This window comes from Trachypithecus francoisi, unplaced genomic scaffold, assembly GCF_009764315.1.
Source record: "Trachypithecus francoisi isolate TF-2019V2 unplaced genomic scaffold, Tfra_2.0 Lachesis_group11, whole genome shotgun sequence".
Taxonomy (NCBI): Eukaryota; Metazoa; Chordata; class Mammalia; order Primates; family Cercopithecidae; genus Trachypithecus; species Trachypithecus francoisi.
Window position 1 is genome coordinate 116,648,222 of NW_022681456.1, and position 22,790 is coordinate 116,671,011.

At 41.0% G+C, this 22,790-nt stretch overlaps 1 long non-coding RNA gene across 1 annotated transcript; it reads right to left on the minus strand.

Moving 5' to 3' along the window:
• Positions 1-17,696: 17,696 nt before the first annotated feature.
• On the minus strand, positions 17,697-21,944 carry LOC117090462. The gene is made up of 3 exons (XR_004440019.1): positions 21,854-21,944; positions 19,070-19,191; positions 17,697-17,985 (listed from the first exon to the last, which is right to left on the minus strand). It is a non-coding gene; the product is annotated as an uncharacterized LOC117090462 (long non-coding RNA).
• Positions 21,945-22,790: the final 846 nt, after the last annotated feature.

Genomic DNA, 22,790 nt, shown 5'->3' on the forward strand with positions numbered 1-22,790 from the left:
ACTGTCTAGCATTTTAAGCCTCCATCCTGACTCTTCCTTAATTTGCACAGATAACATATATTTGAGGTAGGCATATTTAGGGCTTGGCTTTTTTTTGGATAACTGATTTAATTCTTTAGGTCTTATCGAAACCATAGCCCTGAGTTGTGAATTAACTGTGGTCAGAAGCAGATAGGTAACTAAGAGTTTGACAATAAAGGAAAGAAAGAAGGAGTTTCTATTATTTTCTAAGCGTCTCTGTGACTCATAATCTTAAGTGTAATTAAACTAATACAAGCACGTATTACAAATTTTATTTTGCTATGGTTTGTGTGACGTGCTAGAAATGAAACTGATGGGGACGGGGCAAAGATAGCCAATCAGAAGCAGCTGCAGTACCTGACTCTCACAGAGAGGAATGAAAGGAGCAAGTGAATACCACACCTTCAACTGAAATATCCAGGTACTCTCAATGAGGCTAATCAGGAAAACAGCTCGAACCATGGAGAACATAGAAAAGCAGGGTGGGGTGATAGCCCACCTGAGAGCAACACAGAGCCAACGGAACCTCCAACCCCAGCCACAGGAAGCGGTGAGTGAATGTGTGATCCCAGGAAATCAGACTTCTCCCACAGATCTTTGCAACTCTTGAATCAAGAGATTCCCTTGTGAGCCCACACCATAGGGCCTTGGGTCCGACACACAGAACTGTGTGGAGTCTCAGCAGAGCAGCTGCTCAGGCACATACAGCGACCCAGGAGCTTTACCTACTCTGGTTTTGGGATCCTCGTCAAGGCAGGAGACCCATATATACCTCTAGGAAGGGAGCTGAATCCAGAGGGCCAAACAGTGTCAGTCTGTGGACCCCATTTCCACGGCACCTCACAAGATAAGATCTACTGGCTTGGATTCCAGCCAGCTACTAGCAACAGGGTGGAGCCTGCCTGAGATGGGTCAGAGCCCCGGGGGACAGAGGCAGGCCACCATCTCTGCTATTTGGTCAGTTCAGCCATTCCAGCCTATGAGCTTTGGAGAATCCAAATGGTCCAGACAAAGAAAGATCCCCACAACACAGCATAGTTGCTTTGCCAGAATGTGGTCAGATTGCCTCTTTAAGCAGTGTCCCAAAACATTCCTCCTAACTGGGCAGGACCTCCCATCTGGAACCTTTGACCACTCCTGCCCATTTTCTATGGACAGAATTCTGATCTCTCCCTGGGGGAGAGGTATGGGCCACCATCTTGGTTGTTTGGACAACTAAGCCATTCCAGCCTGCTGGCTGTGGAGAGTACAAGTTGACCAGCACAGAGGTAGCCCCCAGCACAGCAGAGCTGTTTTGTCAAGGTGTAGCCAGACTACTTCTTCAAACAGGAACCCGATCCACTCCTCCTTGCAGGGCAGATCCTCCCAGTCAGGGTCTCTGGCTATCCTGCTCATATTCTGTGGACAGAGGTTGGATTTCTCCCTGGGATGGGTGCTCAGGGGGAGGAGCAGGTCACCATCTTTGCTGTTTGAGTGACTCAGCCATTCCAGCCTGCGGGCTTTGGTGAGTCCAAGCTGATAGGGCCAGAGATGGTTCCAAGGACTCCATGGCTTGTCTTAAGGTGTGGCCAGACTGCTTCTGTAAAAGGGAGCAGGATCCATTCCTCCTTGCTGGGCAGAGCCTCCCAGCTGGGGCCCCTGGCCATTCCTGCCCATGTTCTATGACTGACAGAGTTCTAATTTCTCCCCAGAATGGGAGTGCCCATGAGATGGGGCAGGCTGCCACCTTTGCTGTTTGGGCATCTCAGCTAGTCCACCCTGTAGGCCTTGGACTGGGGGCAGAAGGGATCCTCAGCACAGCACAGCTGCTCTACCAAAAAGCAGCCAGACTGATTCTTTAAGAAGGTCTCTGATCTTATTCCTAGTGACCCCAACCAGGGTCTCCAACCACCTTGTACAGGCACATTCAGGCCAGCAACAGATTAGTAGCCCCTAGGACAGAGCTCCCAGAAAGAGGGGCAGGCTGCCATCTTTGCTGTTTTGCAGTATTCACTGATGATACCTTCAGGTACTAGAAAAACCGAGGTGACTAGGGTCCGGAATGGACCCCAGCCAAACACAACAGCCCTACAGAACAGTGGCCAGGCTGTTAAAAGAAAAACAAACAAAGAAAAAACAACAATAACAACAACAACAGAAAACACAAAAGAACCCATCCAAAGGTGAGCAACCTTAAGGTCAAAAGTACATAAGCCCTCAAAGATGAGAAAGTATCAATGCAAAAACACTGAAAACTCAAAAAGCCAGAGTGCCCCCTTTCCTCCAAATGACCGCAACACCTCTCCAGCAAGCGTTCAGAACTGGGCTGAGGCTGAGATGGCTGAAATGACAAAAGTAGTCTTCAGAATGTGGATGAAAACAAGCAAACTTTGCTGAACTAAAGGAGCATGTTGTAACCCAATGCAAAGAAGCTAAGAAACATGATAAAACAATGCAGGAGTAGACAGCCAAAATAACCAGTACAGAGAGGAACATAATTGACATTATAGAGCTGAAAAACACACTACAAGAACTTCACAATGCAATTCCAAGTGTTAATAGCAGAATAAACCAAGCAGAGGAAAGAATCTCAGAGATTAAAGACTGTCTTTCTGAAATTACAGACAGACAAGAACAGAGAAAAAGGAATGAACAAAACTTCCAATATGGGATTATGTAAAGAGACTAAATCTATGACTGATTTGGGTACTGAAAAGAGATGGAGAGGCTGGAATCAATTAGGAAAACATATTTCAGGGTATCATCCCAGAGAACTTCTGCAATCTAGCTACACAGGCCAACATTCAAATTCAGGAAATGCAGATAACCCCAGTATGATACTTAACAAGAGAATCCCCAAGACACATAATCATCAGATTCTCCTAGGTCAAAATGAAAGAAAAAAATGTTAAGGGCAGCCAGATAGAAAGGCTAGGTCACCTAACGAAAGGAAGCCCATCAGACTAACAGCAGACCTCTCAGTAGAAACCCTACAAGCCAGAAGAGATTAGAGGCCAATATTGAACATTATTAAAGAAAAGAATTTCCGGATTCCATTTCAAAATGGCCGAATAGGAACAGCTCCAGTCTGCAGCTCCCAGCGTGATCAATGCAGAAGATGGGTGATTCCTGCATTTCCAACTGAGGTATCTGGTTCATCTCACTGGGACTGGTTGGACAGTGGGTGCAGCCCACAGAGGGTGAGATGAAGCAGGGTGGGTCATCACCTCACCTGGGAAGTGCAAGGGGTCAGGGAATTTCCCTTTCCCAGCCAAGGGAAACCATGACAGATGGTACGTGGAAAAACGGGACACTTCCGCCCAAATACTGTGCTTTTCTAATGGTCTTAGCAAATGGCATACCAGATTATATCCCATGCCTGGCTCAGAGGGTCCCACGCCCATGAAGCCTTGCTCACTGCTAGTGCAGCAGTCTGAGATTGACCTGCGAGGCAGGAGCCCGGCAGGGGGAGAGGTGTCCGCCATTGCTGAGGCTTGAGTAGATAAACAAAGTGGCCAGGGGAAGCTCGAACTGGGCGGAGCCCTCTGCAGCTCAGCAAGGTAGACTCCACCATGGGGGCAGGGCATAGCTGACCAAAAGGCAGCAGATACTTCTGCAGAATTAAACATCCCTGTCTGACAGCTCTGAAGAGAGCAGTGGTTCTCCCAGCACAGTGTTTGAGCTCAGAGAATGGACAGGCTGCCTCCTCAAGTGGGTCCCTGACCCCTGTGTAGCCTAACTGGGAGACACCTCCCAGTAGGGGCCGATTGACACCTCATACAGGCAGGTGCCCCTCTGGGACGAAGCTTCCAGAGGAAGGATCAGGCAGCAGTATTTGCTGTTCTGCAATATTTGCTGTTCTACAGCCTCCACTGGTGATTCCCAGGCAAACAGGGTCTGGAGTGGACCTCCAGCAAACTCCAACAGACCTGCAGCTGAGGGGCCTGACTGTTAGAAGGAAAATTAACAAATATAAAGGAACAGCATCAACATCAACAAAAAGGACATCCACACCAAAACCCCATCTGTAGGTCACGAACTTCAAAGACCAAAAGTGGATAAAATCACAAAGATGGGGAGAAACCAGAGCAGAAAAGCTGAAAATTCTAAAAACTGGAGTGCCTCTTCTCCTCCAAAGGATCGCAGCTCCTAACCACCAATGGAACAAAGCTGGATGGAGAATGAGTTTGATGAGCTGACAGATGTAGGCTTCAGAAGGTCAGTAATAAAAACTTCTTCAAGTTAAAGGAGGATCCCATCACAAGGAAGCTAAAAATCTTGAAAAAAGATTAGATGAATGGCTAGCTAGAATTAACAGTGCCGAGAAGACCTTAAATGATGAGATGGAGCTGAAAACCATGGCACAAGAACTACGCGACACATGCACAAGCTTCAATAGCCAATTCGATCAAGTGGAAGAAAGGGTATCAGTGACTGAAGATCAAATTAATGAAATAAAGCAAGAAGAGAAGTTTAGAGAAAAAAAAGTAAAAGGAAATAAACAAAGCCTCCAAGAAATATGGGACTATGTGAAAAGACCACATCTACGTTTGACTGGTGTACCTGAATGTGAGGGGCAGAATGGAACCAAGTTGGAAAACACTCTTCAGGGTATTATTCAGGAGAATTTCCTCAACCTAGCAAGGAAGGCCAACATTCAAATTCAGGAAACACAGAGAACACCACAAAGATACTCCACGAGAAGAGCAACCCCAACACACATAATTGTCAGATTCACCAAGGTTGAAATGAAGGAAAAAAATGTTAAGGGCAGTCAGAGAGAAAGATCGGGTTACCCACAAAGGGAAGCCCATCAGACTAATAGCAGATCTCTTGGCAGAATATCTACAAACCAGAAGAGAGTGGGGGCCAATATTCTACATTCTAAAAGAAAAGAATTTTCAACCCAGAATTTCATATCCAGCTAAAGTAAGCTTCATAAATGAAGGAGAAATAAAACCCCTTACAGACAAGCAAATGCTGAGAGATTTTGTCACCACCAGTCCTGCCCTACAAGAGCTCCTGAAGGAAGCACTAAACATGGAAAGGAACAACTGGTAGCAGCCACTGCAAAACCATGCCAAATTGTAAAGACCATCAATGATAGGAAGGAACTGCATCAACTAATGGGCAAAATAACCAGCTAATATCATAATGACAGGATCAAATTCACACATAACAATATTAACCTTAAATGTAAATGGGCTAAATGCCCCAATTAAAAGACACAGACTGGCAAATTGGATGAAGAGTCAAGGCCCATCAGTGTGCTGTATTCAGGAAACCCATCTCATGTACAGAGATACACATAGGCTCAAAATAAAGGGATGGAGGAAGATCTACCAAACAAATGGAAAGCAAAAAAAAGCAGAGGTTGCAATCCTAGTCTCTGATAAAACAGACTTTATATCAACAAAGATCAAAAGAGACAAGGTCATTATATAATGGTAAAGGGATCAACTCAACAAGAAGAACTAACTACCCTAAATGTATATGCACCCAATAGAGGAGCATCCAGATTCATAAAGCAAGTCTTTAGAGACCTACAAAGAGACTTAGACTCCCACACAATAATAATGGGAGTCTTTAACACCCCACTGTCAATATTAGACAGATCAATGAGACAGAAGGTTAACAAGGATATGCAGGTCCAGGACTTGAACTCAGCTCTGCACCAAGTATACCTAATAGACATCTACAGAACTCTACATTCTAAATCAACAGAATATGCATTCTTCTTAGCACCACATCTCACTTATTCCAAAATTGACCACATAGTTGGAAGTAAAGCCCTCTTCAGCAAATGTAAAAGAACAGAAATCACAACAAACTGTCTCTCAGACCACAGAGCAATGAAATTAGAACTCACGATTAAGAAACTCACTCAAAACTGCATAACTACATGGAAACTGAACAACCTGCTCCTGAATGACTACTGGGTAAATAACGAAATGAAGGCAGAAATAAAGATGTTCTTTGAAACCAATGAAAATAAAGACACAACGTACCAGAATCTCTGGGATACATTGAAAGCAGTGTGTAGAGGGAAATTTATAGCACTAAATGACCACAAGACAAAGCAGGAAAAATCTAAAATTGACACCCTAACATCACAATTAAAAGAACTAGAGAAGCAAGAGCAAAGAAATTCAAAAGCTAACAGAAGGCAAGAAATAACTAAGATCAGAGCAGAACTGAAGGACACAGAGACACAAAAAACCCTTCAAAAAAATCAGTGAATCCAGGAACTGTTTTTTTTGAAAAGATCAACAAAATTGATAGACCACTAGCAAGACTAATAAAGAAGAAAAGAAGAATCAAATAGATACAATAAAAAAGGATAAAGGGGATATCACCACTGATCCTACAGAAATACAAACTACCATCAGAGAACACTGTGAACACCTCTATGCAAATAAACTAGAAAATCTGGAAGAAACAGATAAATTCCTGGACACATACACCCTCCCAAGACCAAACCAGGAAGAAGTTGAATCTCTGAATAGACCAATAACAGGCTCTGAAATTGAGGCAATATTTAATAGCCTACCAACCAAAACAAGTCCAGGACCAGATGGATTTACAGCCGAATTCTACCAGAGGTACAAAGAGGAGCTGGTACCATTCCTTCTGAAAGTATTCCAATCAATAGAAAAAGAGGGAATCCTCCCCAACTCACTGTACGAGGCCGGCATCATCCTGACACCAAAGCCTCGCAGAGACACAACAAAAAAAGAGAATTTTAAACCAATATCCCTGATGAACATTGATGCGAAAGTCTTCAATAAAATACTGGCAAACTGAACACAGCAGCACATCAAAACTACCACGATCAAATCAGTTTCATCCCTGGGATGCAAGACTGGTTCAACATACGCAAATCAATAAACATAATCCATCACATAAACAGAACCAATGACAAAAACCACATGATGATCTCAATAGATGTAGAAAAGGCCTTTGACAAAATTTAACAGCCCTTCAAGCTAAAAACTCTCAATAAACTAGGAATTGATGGAACATCTCTCAAAACAATAAGAGGTATTTATGACAAACCCACAGCCAGTATCATTTACTGAATGGGCAAAAAGTGGAAGCATTCCCTTTGAAAACTAGCACAAGACAGGGATGCCCTCTCTCACCACTCCTATTCAACATAGTGTTGGAAGTTCCGGCCGGAACAATCAGGCAAGAGAAATAAATAAAATGTATTCAATTAGGAAAAGAGGAAGTCAAATTGTCCCTGTTTGCAGATGACATGATTGTATATTTAGAAAACCCCATCGTATCAGCCCCAAATCTCCTTAAGCTGATAAGCAACTTCAGCAGAGTCTCAGGATACAAAATCAATGTGCAAAAATTATAAACATTCCTATACACCAATAATAGACAAACAGAGAGCCAAATCATGAGTGAACTCCCATTCACAATTGCTTCAAAGAGAATAAAATACCTAGGAATCCAACTTACAAGGGATGTGAAGGACTTCTTCAAGGAGAACTACAAACCACTGCTCAACGAAATAAAACAGGACACAAACAAATGGAAGAACATTCTATGCTCATGAATAGGAAGAATCAACATCATGAAAATGGCCACACTTCCCAAGGTAATTGATAGATTCAATGCCATCTGCATCAAGCTACCAATGACTTTCTTCACAGAACTGGAAAAAACTACTTTAAAGTTCATATGGGACCAAAACAGAGCCAACATTGCCAAGACAATTCTAAGCAAAAAGAACAAAGCTGTAGGCATCATGCTACCTGACTTCAAACTACACTACAAGGCTACAGTAACCAAAACAGCATGGTACTTGTACCAAAACAGATATATAGACCAATGGAACAGAACAGAGGCCTCAGAAATAATACTCTACAACCATCTGATCTTTGACAAACCTGACAAAAACAAGAAACAGGGAAAGGATTCCCTATTTAATAAATGGTGCTGGGAAAACTGGCTAGCCATATGTAGAAAGCTGAAACTGAATCCCTTCCTTACAACTTACAGAAAAATTAATTCAAGATGGATTAAAGACTTAAATGTTAGGCCTAAAAGCATAAAAGCCCTAGAAGAAAACCTAGGCAATACCATTCAGGACATAGGCATGGGCAAAGACTTCATGACTAAAACACCAAAAGCAATGGTAACAAAATAGACCAATGGGATCTAATTAAACTAAAGAACTTCTGCACAGCAAAAGAAACTACCATCAGAGTGAACAGGCAACCTACAGAATGGAAGAAAACTTTTCCAATCTATTCATCTGACAAAGGGCTAATATCCAGAATCTACAAAGAACTTAAACAAATTTAGAAGAAAAAAACAAGCAACCCCATCAAAAAGTGGGAAATGGATATGAACAGATACTTCTCAAAAGAAGACATTTATGCAGCCAACAGACATATGAAAAAATGCTCATCATCACTGCTCATCAGAGAAATGCAAATCAAAACCACAATGAGATATCATCTCATGCCAGTTAGAACTGCGATCATTAAAAAGTCAGGGAACAACAGATGCTGGAGAGGATGTGGAGAAATAGGAATGCTTTTACACTGTTGGTGGGAGTGTAAACTAGTTCAACCATTGTGGAAGACAGTGTGGCAGTTCCTCAGGGATGTAGAACTAGAAATACCATTTGACCCAGCAATCCCATTACTAGGTATATACCCAAAGGATTATAAATCATGCTACTATAAAGACACATGCACACATATGTTTATTGTGGCACTATTCACAATAGCAAAGACTTGGAACCAACCCAAATGTCCATCAATGATAGACTGGATTAAGAAAATGTGGTACAGGCCGGGCGCAGTGGCTCAAGCCTGTAATCCCAGCACTTTGGGAGGCCGAGACGGGTGGATCACGAGGTCAGGAGATCGAGACCATCCTGGCTAACATGGTGAAACCCCGTCTCTACTAAAAAAATACAAAAAATTAGCCAGGCGATGTGGCGGGCGCCTGTAGTCCCAGCTACTCAGGAGGCTGAGGCGAGAGAATGGCATAAACCTGGGAGGCGGAGCTTGCAGTGAGCTGAGATCCGGCCACTGCACTCCAGCCTGGGCGACAGAGCGAGACTCCGTCTCAAAAAAAAAAAAAAAAAGAAAATGTGGTATATATACACCACAGAATACTATGCAGCCATAAAAAAGGATGAGTTCGGCCAGGCGTGATGCCTCACACCTGTAATCACAGCACTTTGGGAGGCCAAGGCGGGTGGATCATGAGGTCAGGAGATCGAGACCTTCCTGGCTAACATGGTGAAACCCCGTCTCTACTAAAGATACAAAAAATTAGCCAGTCATGGTGGGCAGGCGCCTGTAGTCCCAGCTACTCAGGAGGCTGAGGCAGGACAATGGCATGAACCAAGGAGGCAGAGCTTGCAGTGTGCCGAGATGGCACCGCTGCACTCCAGCCTGGGCAACAGAGCAAGACTCTGTCTTAAAAAAACAACAACAACAACAACAACAACAAAAAAAGGATGAATTCATGTCCTTTGCAGGGACATGGATGCAGCTGGAAACCATCATTCTGAGCAAACTATCACAAGAACAGAAAACCAAACACCGCATGTTCTCACTCATAGGTGGGAACTGAACAATGAGATCACCTGGACTCGGGAAGGGGAACATCACACACTGGGGCCTATCATGGTGAGGGGGGAGGGGGGAGGGATTGCATTGGGAGTTATACCTGATATAAATGACGAGTTGATGGGTGCAGCACACCAACATGGCACAAGTATACATATGTAACAAACCTGCACGTTATGCACATGTACCCTAGAACTTAAAGTATAATAAAAAAATTAAAAAAAGAAAAAAAAAGATAATGTGGTACGCATACACCATGGAATACTATGCAGCCATAAAAAGGAATGACATCGTGTCTTTTGGATGTCCTGGATGGAGTTAGAGGCCTTTATCCTTAGCAAACTAACATAGGAACAGAAAACCAAACACTGCATGTTCTCACTTATAAGTGGGAGCCAAATAATGAGAACATGTGGACACATGGAAGGAACAACACACAATAGAGCCTGTCAAAGGGCAGGGGATGGAAGAAGGGAGAGGATCAGGAAGAATAGCTAATAGATGCTGGACTTAATAGCTGGGTGTTAAACCCAGGTATTAAGATGGGATGATCTGTGCCACAGATCACCATGGCACATGTTTACCTATGTAATAAACCTGCACATCCTGCACAGATACCCCTGAACTTAAAATAAAAGTTGGAGATTAAAAAAAAAAAAGAAAGAAAGAAAGAAACTGGGCTTAAAGACACTAGACAGTAGATGTAAGTCTTACACATAGTCCTAACACATACTAGTCATGTGTTTCTTAACAAAGTCACTTAGCTGGCCAGGCACAGCTCACGCCTGTAATCCCAGGACTTTCGGAGGCCAAGGCAGGAGGATTGCTTGAGCCCAGGAGTTTGAGATCCGTCTGGGCAACCTGGTGAAATCCCAACTCTACAAAAAAATAAAAAATAGCTGGACATGGTGGCACACACCTGTAGTCCCAGCTACTCAGGAAGCTGAGGTGGAGGAATTGCTTGAGCCTGGGAGGAGGGTGCAGTGAGCTATGATCATGCCATTGCTCTCCATCCTAGGTGACGGAGAGAGACCCTGCCTCAAAACAAAAAAAAACAAAACAAGGTCACTTAGCCTATTTGCCCTCAATTTCCTTGCCTGGAAAATAGGGCAAATACTGTCTATTCTAATTACTTTTTAGGTTACTATGAAGATTAAATTGAAAAACGAGAATTTTTAAACTGCGAAGTGTATATTTAGTATATACAGAAATATATAGAAAAAAGAAAATATGTATAAAAAGGAGCTAGGTTAGATATTTTTATCTACACTATTACATACTTCTTGTTATAGAACTTATAAAAATATACACATCGACCACTTGTTAGCAGAATATAAATCATTTCCTTTTTTGTTGTTTTAACTTCTAACACCAGTCTTTAAAGTAGAAGTTTCTTATATGTAATACACAGAAATGTGAAAAATGTATTAATTTCTGTATCTCCATATTTTCTAAAAATTCAACACTTTTAAACTAAATGTGAGAATGGGAAACTTTTCATTATACAAATAAGTAATTTAAGGTAAAATACTAAAATAGGTTTGTTTTCCTAGTGTCTCTCATTTCCCTTTTCTTTGCTCTTCCTTTCACCACCATCCATTACTTGCAGGTATAAAGTAACCTTGTGTCAGCCCCTTTGACTTATACCCCAGTAAAAAGTCTCCTTCGGGAGTAATCTGCAGTCATGTGCACCCTGATAACAGGAAAGTCCATGTATGACTTTTTCCATAGATAATTGCTTTGTAAGATTCCTCTCTAGCTATACCCTGAAAGCCTAGCCCCTGTTTGGTTTAGGGGACGTCAGGCATGAGTGAGCAAGTAGAGAAGATCGTGTGCTTAGCTGCCCAGCTCTTCTGCCCCTACTGGCTCTGGAAACTTGCAATTCAAATTATTGACAGAACTATAGTAAACTGTTCCGCTAGGCCAATATGTAAACAATGCTGTTTTCCTGGCCATTAGTCACAAAATGTCAATGTTTATGTAACTATGGTCAAGATCCAGAAGCAGCAGCTTGACCAAAATTTTCCTTTCTCAATATTACAGTACAGTTCTGCTTTTGTACACAACTCACACGAATGTAGAACCGTGTGGTTATATTAAGTTGGCCAGCAAATTATGTTTTCCTTGACAGCAATTAAAGTTTTACCCAAAGATCTCCCAGTCTGAAACATCTAAAGGCATAATTTTTTAATTAAGGAAATAAAGATGTAAATGATGCAGTAAAACCCTACACCAAGTCCAGAAAATTTACATTATATTTCAGCTAAAATACCTTTCTAACTCTTCTCTACATTTGGACAATAACATGTTGCCTTTCAACTAACATTTTTATCATTAAATATGTTAAACATCCATTGAATTTACAAACCATCAACTTGAGAAACGTACAAAAGCTCTTATAGGTATTTTCTTCTATTAAAAAACTTAATTCTTAATATCCGTGCTTGCCTAAAACAGGAAAAATGAACATAAAAAATGGTAAGCAGCCCAGTACAGGGTTCATGCCTGTAATCACAGCACTTTGGGAGGCTGAGGCAACACAGCAAGACCCCATCTTTGCAAGACAATGGAAAAATTAGCTGGGCGTGGTGTGTGCCTGTTGTCCCAGCTACTTTGGCAGCTGAGGAGGGAAGACGTCTTGAGAATTCAGGGCTGCAGTTAGCTACAATCATGCTGCTACACTAAAGCCTGGGCAACAGAGACCCTGTCTCTAAAAATAAATAAACGAGACAAAAAAAAAAAAAATCCAAAACACGAGCTGTTGCAACTAAAAAGAATTACATAATTTAAATTTTTTTTAAAAAAAGGACCTTTATTTAAATTTGAAAAAAAAAAAATCCTAAAGGCTTCTCATCTGATACTTAAATCTTTCCCATCTACCCACTCCCCAAAGTCTTTGCTAGGCAGCCACTCAACTAATTAAATTCAACTGAAAACATGGATATGTGAAAAGTGAGGTATATTTGTCAAGAAACTGTTGTGCATTTAGATGATTGTGACTGATTTGATTAACTTACTGGACTATAAGGCTAAGAACACTGAATGTATCAATTTGGGTCTAGCCAACCTCCTTCTAAAGAATAATAATCATAGTATTAAAAACAATAATAATAACTGCCATATTTAGTGAGCACTCGCTAGGTAGTAATAGACACTGTCCTAAACACTTTACGAACTTTATTCATTCAGTTCTAATGACCATTTGAGACAGATAATGTTATCTCCATTTTCCAAAGTGTAAGCTGAGACTTAGAGATGTTAAATAATATGCTCAAAGTAGTTGGACTAGAAAAAGTAGAATCAGGATTGAAGCCTGAATCTGCCCATCTCCTAAACAACTGTGTCCTTTGATCATGCAGGGACTTGAAAAATATAATTTTATTGAGGATCAAGACTATAGGGCTCACCAAGAGATGCTAAAACCATGTCCGGAATTCATCTAGACTGGAGCAGAGAATCATAAACATGCACATGAGGGCCTATAACTTGAGCTATCGAATTCAGAAAAGTAAACTTAATCAGAAAAGAGCCACTAGGTCCAACAGTTTATGTGAAAAAGAACCAAACACAGAAAAGTCGGCCAGCTAGAAAAGAAACAAGCCTGTATCACCACTTCTGGAAAATAAATTTCAGAGCATGTGGGCTCATCAACGCAGGTCAGGGGAGTGAGGACAAAAGGGACAAATAGCTCCCCACTCACCTCACCCCAACAACGGATATGGAAAACAAGAGACAACAGAGACAGGGTAAGAAGGCTGAAAGTTATTTTAGTTGCTTTAATCCTCAGTTCATCAGCAGTTAGAGTATTGATTATACTATTTAAAAAAGGGTGGTTGGGGAATTGAATGAGATAAAACATGTGCAGTATTTAGCACAATATCTGACATAAATATCAATAGCAGTAAATATTAGCTGCAGTTAGTATTGTTCTAGAGAATCACCTACAGCTAACTATAGTGTAGTTTTATGCAAATAATCATTGACTGCAGTCAAAAGACCCGGTCTGGGCCCGATGCAGTGGCTCACCCCTGTAATCCCAGTAGTTTGGGGGGCTGAGGTGGGAGGATCACTTGAGCCCAGGAGCTCAAGACCAGGCTGGACAACAGAGTGAGACTCCACCTCTACAAAAAATTTAAAAATCAGCTGGGCATAGTGACATGTTCCTGTAGTCCTAGCTACTTGGGAGGCTGAGGTGAGGGGATTACTTGAGCCCCAGAGTTCGAGGCTGCAGTGAGCTGTGAGCACATCTTTGCACTCCAGCCTGGGTGACAAAACAAGACCCTATCTCAAAAAAAAGGAGGAGGAGGAGGAGAGGGAGTGGGGAGGGGGAAGGGGAGAAGGAGTGTGTGGGGGAAGGGGAGGGGGAGTGTGTGGGGGAGGGGGAGGGGGAGTGGGAGAAGGAGAAGGAAAAGGAGAAGGAGAATAAGAAGGGGAGAAGACCTGGTCTGAATCTTTTGTTTGCTTTGTGTTACCTGGAGAATTAAGCAAACATAATGGTTTAGCATGAAGAAATTTAAGTTAATAGATATTATAGACCAGTTTCTAATGAAGTAGACTCCAAGAAGTTAAAAAAAAATGGCCAGAACTACAGATACCGATTCTTAAAATGTCAACTGCTTTAGGAAAATTAGGATATGTTAAGTCTAGATTTTAGGAAAGCATTTGACAAACTTTCATGATGACTTTAACCCATCAATCATAGTCATTTTAAAGTCCCTGTCTAATGTCTCCAGTCTGGACGGTCTCTGAGTGTGGTTCTGTGGATTGCTTTATCTCTTGACAATGGATTGTTTCTCTTGTTTTTGTATGAGTGTCATCATTTTTTCTTTTTTTGAGATAGGGTCTTACTCTGTCACTCAGGTTGGAGTGCAGTGGTGTGATCATAGCTCACTGCAGCCTTGACTTCTTGAGCTCAAGGGATCCTCTTGCCTTGGCCTCTCAAGTAGCTGGGACCACAGGTGCATGCCACCAAGCCTGAATAATTTTTAATTTTATTGCAAAGATGGAATCTCACTATGTTATTCAAGCTGATCTCCAGCCATCCTCCTGTCTCAGCCTTCAAAAGTGCTGGGATTATAGGCATGAGCTATAACTCCCGGCCCATAATTCATTATTAAATGTTGCATGCTGTGGATAGAAAAACAATAAAGACTGAGGTAAGTTGCATCTATACCCTGAAACAGACACATATCTTCTTCTTTCAGGCAATTAGTATGGGAGTTGAGTCAATCTAGTCAGTAGTTGGGCTGGGTTTCGGTTTTGTTTGGCTCTAGTTGCTTTCAGTGCACCACAACTTCAAACTTCTCCAGCTGCGGGTTGCTTTTACCTTGTGTCTATTATGGAGTCTGAGACACCTGAGGGCTTTCCTCTGTTTCTGTTCTGTGTTCAGCTTGCAGCAGGCCCAGCATGCCTCTCCACAGGCATACACCTCCCTTTGCAGTAGTCTAGTGTTGCCTGCTTGTTACTTGCTGTCAGGCTCGTTGTAAGACAGGGCAAGGGGTTTCCCTGGTATAGCCTCAAACTAAGGAAGGACTCTTATGCCTGGGCCATGGCCTGGGGCTTTCTCAGTACTCCTCCCCCTCCTCCATCGTCCCTTCTCAACCCCACAACAAACTCCACCTTGTGTCTAAGAAAGGTCGTGCATGGAGAGTTTCTGCTCTGCCCTGGTGGCAGCTGACCTCTCTGCTTTGTTTGATTGCAGGTTGCTGAACCAGACAAGCGCCCTTGGCCCTCCCCCAGGGCACATGGCTTTTGCTTCAAATAACAGCAGAGACAGAGAATAGTGAAGGCTTTGTACCTGCTTTCATCTCAGAAAACGAATTTCTCAGGTCTCCTGCCTGTCTCCAATCTTTCTTGTGAATTCCCCATGGAGCCTTATGGAAAAGGATTTGAGAATGAGTGTCTATTCTTCTTGAGTCTAGATCTCTCTAGATCTCTAGAAGATTCTGAACTGTCTCACTAGCCTACACCGGACCTTTAAGAATTTGTTAAAATTTTAGCTGCTTATTTTTTACCCACTCTTAAGACAGCTACCTCTTTCTCAACTTCCACAAAGATGTAGCAATTCATGTGCCCCATCTCTCCTCAGAGTGCCTGTTGCCCTTTGAAATTCAGTTAACCTGGTTGTCTTGTGACCTCAGCTTTTTCAAAGATTCAAGAAAATTTGTGATTTTATAAGTTATATAGCTTTTCCTCTCATTTTTAGGCTAGGAGTGACATGCTTTAAAGGTTTCTATATTCTAAGTGGAATGATTCGGATAGGGCTGGCACACTCAAATGCCTACAAAGTCCAGGTGGAGAATACACGTGATCAAACTAGTCTAAGGGTGAAAGGTGTGAATTATGAGTAAATGAAGAATGCTTGACTATCTGAGGGCATACAAATATTTTTTAAATTATGCATGCTAAACCAAAAATGTCTTTAGAATTCAACTGACAAGTTGAATTTCCTAATTAAGATATTAGCAGAATTATGTGTTCAAACCTCGTTAAGCAGAACTGGTTGATCGATAACTAAAAAGAGCTTTAAAATGCATCATTTTTGACCTAAAAGGAAATTCTTATTGTCATGGCCAGAAATCTCTACTTAGTCCTGTGCTGATTTTAATATTTTAAGGTTTGGAATGAAGATATAAAAAGAAGAGTATTCTGGTTTTCTTTCATGAAATTAAACCAAGAGTTATTGCTAATATACTTCGTATTAAGATTCATGAGGTGCTTGACAGGTTAAAATAAAGAGACTTAATATGCATAAATGTAAGGTTCTAAAATTGGGTTTGACAAATCTACTTCAAATTTACAGGTGCATAGAATTGGTGAGAGCTGACTTACTAATAGAAGTTCATATGGTAATGACTGATGATTTCTATCAGGTGCAAATTCAGTGAGTCAAATGATGACATAATTGCCCCCAAATAAGCTGCTCTGCCTTAGGTTATAATAACATTAGTGGAAGCAAAGTGTTCAGAACAAAGGAAGCCTTTAGTCCCACAGATGAGACACATGTGGAGTGTCTTGTTGCTGTATTTTACAAGGGTCATTGGCTTACTGGAATTCAGAAAGAGAAAGATGGCCAGGATGATAGTCTGGAAACTGTGCCCTCTGAGGAAAAGTTGAGTCAGAATGTTGAGTCTGGAAAGGGAAAACTTGGAAGAACAGAATAGCATCTTCAAACGTCAGAAAAGAGCAACGAGAGAGACACGGACCCCGCAGACCAGAAACATTCTAAATAACAGTGAATGAATTTGGATTCAATGAAACTGATGTAGTAAGTGTTATTTGATATGTTATTACTTTTGGGGTAAGGTGGACTGAAACATTTGCCCCTCCAGTCAGTGCAAACAAAAAAGTAGTGATTAGAGAAATGTGATTTATGTTTGTACCATTAATTATTAGTGAATGCAAGAAGATTGTGACATGTCTCGGAACAAGGGAGGAGCAAAATCTCTGTTAGCAGGAAGCCAGGGTTATGAATTTTATAAGAATATGATCAATTTTATGTTTATGAATGTAATATTAATTTCTCAAGTAGACAAGAGCTTTTTAAAGAAAATCAATCTTTAAACTGGTAGAATGGATTTAACTTCAGATACTCATGGAACCTCAGAGGAAAACAGCTATAGTACAAATTTAGAACCCACTGTATCCATAAAAGGGTAGCTCACTCTTCCCACCTCCCCAGGAACAGTAACAGACATTGAAGCCACGCTGTGTCTTCCTTCCTTCACAAAGAAGCTATAGCTAGATAGAAAAACCATCAATTTCTAGTAGTGAACAGAAGCTACAAATTGTTCAAGATACAGTCAGGACAAAGATGCTAAAAGTTAACTTTATTTCTAGGGAGTAGCTTGTGATCCCAGGAAAATAGGGAATGGGGCAAGAGCTATTAAGTTTGGCAGGATAATAAGTTAGAAAACCTTCAAAAGGCAGACTTCTGAGCCACACGAAGCATTTACTTACCATAATCTATCCAGAGAAAAACGAGGTCCATCCTCCCCGAATTGTGCCCCTCTGTCCAGTATGGTAGAGACACATGGAAATAAAAGAAGGGGTTTGACTACACAGGGTGCAGATAAAAAACCTGGTAAAAAGACCTTCAGTTCATTGCCTCTTAGTGAACAAAATAGAAATGTATAAACAAAGGATTATTTAATATAAAGCCATTATACCCGAAGAGAGGTAGCTTAATTTCTAATTAAGTCTGGGCGCTAACATAAGTGTAGAAGTAAATTTACAACCACTAATCCATGGAACACAGAGAATTGCTGCTGCTGCTGCTGCTGCTGGTGGTGGTGGCGGGAAACCTTGGTCTGCTCAGCAAGCTCAACATACATGAGAAACAACCAAGGATTCCACCAAAACAAATGCCAAAGTGGAGGAGATGCTGAAAATAGAAAACACAATGTAATAGAAACTCCAGATTTTGAAGCAATACTTGCCCCCCAAAGACTATATTGTCACACATACATGTGCACGCACACACCCACACACACACAGATTTTTTTTTAAAAAATAGAAATGTAGGAAAATTAACTAGAAGGAGATTGCAGGGGTGCTCATGTCATCATGCTGCTCTTCCCTTGCTTAATCTCCCGTTTCTGCCATCTTGTTTCCCAAAGACGGACCCACTCATTCCACCTCTAAAAGCTCAGTCCTGCCCTGTGTGCAGACGGCCTCACATGCAGCCTCACATGCCCTCAAGCCTCAGCAGGAGCTGGGCCCAGTGCCTGGGCATTGGATGCTGGGTCCTCTCAGTCACTGCTCTTTTCATTGAGGAACGTGATCCCAGACTTATCTGGCATCACAGCTCCTCCCTAGAAATGTAAGTAATTTCCAGTTCTCTTAGTCCTGACTATGCCTCGAAAATTTTAGAGCTTCTACTCTCCACGAAAAATGGATGATTTGGAAATTAAGACCCCATTTCTAATCCCCATTCTCCAGCAAATTAATGTGACTAGTACTCTCTTTTTTTAAATTCCCTTTGGGAAATGGAATGTTTTGCCAGAATCTCCTCCTAACTGCTAGGCCCTGTTACCATGAGCTGACCTTCAAAATTGCACAGATCTAAGTTCCTAGAGAGCTGGGACCATATCTGGTTGGTTATGGCTGAATCCCCAGAGCTTCAGGCACAGCTCATGCTCAGCAAATATATTGTTTTCAAATGTGTGAAAGGATGGCTACTCCCTTGCCTTGTATTCCCAATCACTCTGTTCTACCCAAGTGCTGAGACGGTCCCTGAGTCAAGTAAGATCTTCTGCTGCCCATTGTGTCCCCAGGATTTGGACAGACTCAGGCATAGTCCTTGGGCAAATGTCTTTTCTGTGAGCCTGGGCCTCCGAACCTCTTATGCACCACTAGGAATTCTGCTCTATCTCTCCCAGAATAAATGGCCTTCTTGGCAATGGTACCCAAACTACTGAAATTTGGAAGCATTTATTCATTCACTCATTCATTCAACAAACACTTACAAAATGCTAGCTGTTGTGAGGGCACGTGCAGCAGAAGTTCCTCTGTCAATAAGGAGGAGATTCACAGAGGAGTGGTGGGGGGGAAGATAAGGAAAACAAAGCTCTTTCCTGATGCTAAGATCCTGTGTTTTTAAAGAAAAAAGTGAGGAAAAGGAAGGGTAAATAACATGATCTGATGATCAATATAAAACCAAGCAACCAGATACTATCATAAAGCAATTGCTTTCATAATTATTATTGCAAAATGTATGAAAACAATAGATGCAAATGTCTCCTGAGAATGGTAAAACATCTCCCTGTGATTTCCCTGCCAGAACTGAATAATCTGAATCTAATTACCAGGAAATAATGTGCAAGCCCCAATTAGCAGACATTCCACAAAACAACTGACCGATGCTTTTCAAATCTGCCAAGGTCAAAAGGCAAAATAAACACTGAGGAAGTATTGCCGCTTAAAGAGACTACAGAGACTTGACAACTAAGTGCAAATTGTGATCCTGGGAAGAGCCATAAAGGATGTTATAGGAACAGTTAATAAATTTGACTATGAACTATGGATTAGACAACAATATTATATAAATGATATTTGTAATTAACTGTGGTTATATAGGAGAATGTCCTTGTTTTATGAAATAAATGCTGAGGTATTTAAAGGTAAAAGAGCATGATGTCTGCAACTGATTCTCAAGTTGTTTAGATAAAAGAATGATAGAGCAATTGGGGTAAAATATTAACTGATTAATTTGGATGGTGTATCAGAATTCCTTCTAATCTTGCACCTTTTGTGTAGGCATGAAATGTTATCTAAATAAAAAGTTATAAAAGTGTGAAATCACTCAGGGAGCTTTGCTCACTTCTCTAAGAGTGTTAAGAGTTAAGGAAGGACTGATAAGCTAAAATGTAGATAACTCAAACCCATTCCGCCTACCAAATCATGGGGTCACTATCAAACAACTGTCCTGTGAATTACAAGTATTTCTGGCAATAAAACACTCCTATTAAATTTAGACACAGATCTGAAGGAGCTCAACAAGATCCAAACAGGAACTACTAAAGGTCATTGCCAAACCTTAAGGCTGGTAGCAGAAAGTAAGTTTCTTCCCCGGGCAAGGCCGTCTAGTGAGTACTGCAACCCATTCTCTGATAGAAGGTTTAGAAAACTAGGCTAGAATGTCTAGAATTTATTCCAGAAAACAGATCTGGAAAATTAGCAAAACCTCTTCTTAAACAGTTACTTTAAAAAAATTAAAATTAACTTTCACTGTGTTGGACACCCTATGAGTTGCTGGTCTTTCATATCATTGTCAACAGAGCCCTGCAAGACTGGTGTTACCCTCTCTACTTTTACATATGAAGAAAATGCAACTTGAGAATTAGTGTAATTCGTTCCAACTCACAAAGGTAGGAAGTGATGGAAGTAAAATTCCGACACAAGGTCTGTGCTACTTCAAAACCCAACCCATCAAAACAGCACAAATAGACTGCATTTTGAAGAATCGAGTATCATTAAATGATAACTGAATGCACCCCAAACTCTAAATTAACTAAAATTATTACATGAGGATCTTAATAAGACAGCCCTTAAGGCAAAAGATGACTTTTTTTTTTTTTTGAGACGGAGTCTCGCTCTGTCGCCCAAACTGGAGTGCAGTGGCCGGATCTCAGCTCACTTTGCAAGCTCCGCCTCCCGGGTTCACGCCATTCTCCCGCCTCAGCCTCCCAAGTAGCTGGGACTACAGGCGCCCGCCCCCTCGCCCGGCTAATATTTTTTTTTTTTTCTTTTTTGTATTTTTAGTAGAGACGGGGTTTCACCGTGTTAGCCAGGATGGTCTCCATCTCCTGACCTCGTGATCCACCCTTCTCCGCCTCCCAAAGTGCTGGGATTACAGGCGTGAGCCACCGCGCCCGGCCAAAAGATGACTTTTTATTGACTCCAAACATTGTCAGAAAACTTTTCTTTTCATTTTAATTCAAATATGTTCACATGTACACCAGACCTTGGGCTTTTCCCTACCCTAGTTGTTTTCACTGATGGTTCCCTCTCTCTCTCTGTCTCTCTCTCTCAATCTCTCTCTCCCGCTTCTCTCTCTCCCTCCCTCTGTCCCTCCCTCTCTCCCCCACCCCCATCTTTCTCCCTCTCTCTCTTTCTCTCTCTCTCTCTTTCTCGCCCCCTCCCTGCTCCCTGCCCCATTTCCTTTTCTTTTCTCCCTCTTTTAGACTGAGTGGTATAAAGAGTTACAAAGTTTTCTGCTGCCCTCCAGTGGTCTTATCCTGGAAGTGGCAGCCACGATAGGAAAAATAGCAAAACCTTTATAGAAGATAATAATAAAATGACACTCATACTCTTTTAGTGTTTTAAGATCGTGGGCTTCAGAGGACAGCACCTGTGATTACTGAAAAGTTATTTAACTTCACAGGGCCTCAACAACCACATTTATAAAGGAAAAGTTCAAATATCTCCTCATGGTTGTCCCATGGGTTGAGATAACATGCAAAAAGGTTTTGAAGTACAGTACTTGCTCAATAAAAGAAAAGTTTTACCTTATTTAAGCCTGACAACTTTATATAAGGTTAAGGAAACTGAGGCTAAGCATAAATTACTTGTTTTTTAAAGTCACTTCAGCCAACATTGTGGGTAGAACTAGACCTATAATTCAAATTTTCATATTCTAATTCTAGTTCTCTTCATGACATCTCAATATTCCAAAGTAACAGTTGCTAATAAGGAATCTTAAGAATTTTTAAAGTCTTAAAGGGATATTTTCACACACTGCTAGTGCTTACCATTAAATCTGAAAAACATGCATTCCATTGATCAGTAGTCACATCTCTAGAACTGCATCTTAAAAATTGTGAGAAACACAGAAAGATTTATGTAGTTGAAAACAAGCTAAATATAAGATATTTATTAAATAAACTTTGGTGCAAATAATAACAATTGGTTTTATTTATTGGAAAATTTCTAGGTGCCAGATTCTAAGGGTTATAAATATATCAACACTAAAATGAAGTTGGTACTATTATTATCTCCATTCAACACATGAGGAAACAGAGAGACAGCGAGGTTAAGTAGCTTGTCCAAGATCACACATTTAGGAAGAGGGAGTACCAGGAATTGAACTGAGATGTCTTATTCAAGAGTCCATGTTCTAGTCACTTATCAATCTTTTTCTGAGACTGTACAGTCCGTGGATCCACCCATGCTATTCTATTGTGTGGCAGCACCTATATAATGGAATATAGTGAACCTTTTTTTAAAAATATGTTTCAATAGGTATTAAATTATATAGGGACATGCTTACAATAAAATATTAAGGGGAATAAACAGTATGCAAAACTGCATACTATATTATTTCAGTTCTAGAAACGTGTGTGTGTGTATGTCTAAGGGTGTATAAATCAAACTCCAGACCTAATTAGTGGCTTTCTCTAAGTGATGGGTTATGTGTAATTTTTTCTCCTTTGTGCTTTCTAAATATTCTGAATATCTGTTAATGAGGCAGAACTGCTATGATCATCAGAAAATTTAGATTAAAAAATATTTAGGTTGCCAAAAAATACTAGAATACTTAAGAACAGCATTTAGTTTACCTTAAAAGTTAAAAATGGAATCCAGAAGTAAATATTTGCAAGAAAAACAATCATCAAGGATTGCTAACTTTTAGTTTCTTAAGTAATGAATCCAGAGTATAAATACAAAATATCTGCAAGAAAATATAAT